The sequence below is a fragment of the Petromyzon marinus genome, unplaced genomic scaffold (genome assembly GCF_048934315.1).
Source record: "Petromyzon marinus isolate PM22_M1 ecotype Great Lakes invasive population unplaced genomic scaffold, UKy_Petmar_22M1.pri1.0 PM_G_Scaffold_8, whole genome shotgun sequence".
In the NCBI taxonomy this organism is placed as follows: domain Eukaryota; kingdom Metazoa; phylum Chordata; class Hyperoartia; order Petromyzontiformes; family Petromyzontidae; genus Petromyzon; species Petromyzon marinus.
Window position 1 is genome coordinate 4,802,501 of NW_027423035.1, and position 2,500 is coordinate 4,805,000.

Below are 2,500 nucleotides of genomic sequence, written 5' to 3' on the forward strand. Positions count from 1 at the left end.
CGTTGGCTAGGCGGGAGTCGTTAGTGGTGTGGGGCGCTCTGGGTTTGTAGTTGGTGATGTGCCTGAGCCCTTTGGCAGACAGAAGCAGCATCGTTAGTAGAGAACTGGTGTTTTAGTGTCTCTGAGTACAGTCGTTTAGCCTCTCTCACCGCTTTGCTAAACCTGTTCTTCGACTCCTTGAATCTGTCTCTATCCCCACTCCTAAACGCTTCCTCCTTCTCCAACCTCAACCTTTTGAGCTTTGCTGAGAACCAGGGCTTGTTGTTGTTAAAGTTCACCCTGGTACGTGTTGGGATACAGCAGTCCTCACAGAAGCTGATGTACACAGCCTCTGTGAGTTCATCCAGACTATTGGTAGCAGTCGTGAACATATCCCAGTCAGTACAGTCTAAGCACGCCCGCAAATCTTCCACAGCCTCACTGGTCCACTGTTTAGATGTCCTCACAGCAGGTTTACAGAGTTTTAGTTGCTGCCTGTATGCACGAATCAGGTGGACCAAGGGAGTTCTGTGCGAGCCGAACAGCCCCGTGACCCACAAGAGAAACATCCCCGCCAAATTCGAGCGTTTGACGGGGTCTATCCGTGAAAAAATATTCACGTTTTTGAGTGCACATGCATTTCTGCTGCAAATGCCTCTGGAAGTTTCATGCCGTTCGTATGCCAATTGTGGCAACACGAAAATGACCCGTTTTCCCATTCCGAGGGATTTCTGTGCGACCCTAACAGCCCCGTGAGCCACAAGAGACACATCCCCGCCAATTTCTAGCGTTTCACGGGGTCTATCCGTGAAAAATATAGACGTTTTTGAGTGCACATGCATTTCTGCTGCAGATGCCTCTGGAAGTTTCATGCCGTTCGTACGCAATGTGGCAACACGAAAATGACCCCTTTTCCCATTCCGAGGGATTTCTGTGCGACCCTAACTAACAGCGCCCGTGAGCCACAAGAGAGACATCCCCGCCAATTTATAGCGTTTCACGGGGTCTATCCGTGAAAAATATAGACGTTTTTGAGTGCACATGCATTCCTGCTGCAAATGCCTCTGGAAGTTTCATGCCGTTCCTATGCAATGTGGCCACACAAAAATGACCCGTTTTCCCATTCCGAGGCATTTCTGTGCGACCCTAACAGCCCCGTGAGCCACAAGAGAGACATCCCCGCCAACTTCTAGCGTTTGACGGGGTCTATGCGTGAAAAATATTAAAATTTTTGAGTGCACGTGCCTTTCTGCTGCAAATGCCTCTGGAAGTTTCATGGCGTTCCTATGCAATGTGGCAACACGAAAATGACCCCTTTTCCCATTCCGAGGGAGTTCTGTGCCACCCTAACAGCCCCGTGAGCCACAAGAGACACATCCCCGCCAATTTCTAGCGTTTCACGGGGTCTATCCGTGAAACATATAGAAGTTTTTGAGTGCACATGCATTCCTGCTGCAAATGCCTCTGGAAGTTTCATGCGGTTCGTACGCAATGTGGCAACACGAAAATGACCCGTTTTCCCATTCCCAGGGATTTCTGTGCGACCCGAACAGCCCCGTGAGCCACAAGAGACACATCCCCGCCAATTTCTAGCGTTTCACGGGGTCTATCCGTGAAAAATATCAATTTTTTTTTGACTGCACATGCATTTCTGCTGCAAATGCCTCTGGAAGTTGCATGCGGTTCGCATGCAATGTGGCGACACGAAAATGACCCGTTTTCCCATTCCGAGGGATTTCTGTGCCACCCTAACAGCCCCGTGAGCCACAAGAGAGACATCCCCGCCAATTTCTAGCGTATCACGGGGTCTATCCGTGAGAAATATTCACTTTTTTGAGTGCACATGCATTCCTGCTGCAAATGCCTCTGGAAGTTTCATGCGGTTCGTATGCAATGTGGCGACACGAAAATGACCCGTTTTCCCATTCCGAGGGATTTCTGTGCCACCCTAACAGCCCCGTGAGCCACAAGAGAGACATCCCCGCCCACTTCTAGCGTTTCACGGGGTCTCTCCGTGAAAAATATCACATTTTTTGAGTGCACATGCATTCCTGCTGCAAATGCCTCTGGAAGTTTCATGCGGTTCGCATGCAATGTGGCGACACGAAAATGACCCGTTTTTTCCCATTCCGAGGGATTTCTGTGCCACCCTAACAGCCCCGTGAGCCACAAGAGACACATCCCCGCCAATTTCTAGCGTTTCACGGGGTCTATCCGTGAAAAATATTCAATTTTTTGACTGCACATGCATTTCTGCTGCAAATGCCTCTGGAAGTTTCATGCGGTTCGCATGCAATGTGGCGACACGAAAATGACCCGTTTTCCCATTCCGAGGGATTTCTGTGCCACCCTAACAGCCCCGTGAGCCACAAGAGAGACATCGCCGCCAATTTCTAGCGTTTCACGGGGTCTATCCGTGAAAAATATTCACTTTTTTGACTGCACATGCATTCCTGCTGCAAATGCCTCTGGAAGTTTCATGCCGTTCGCATGCAATGTGGCAACACGAAAATGACCCGTT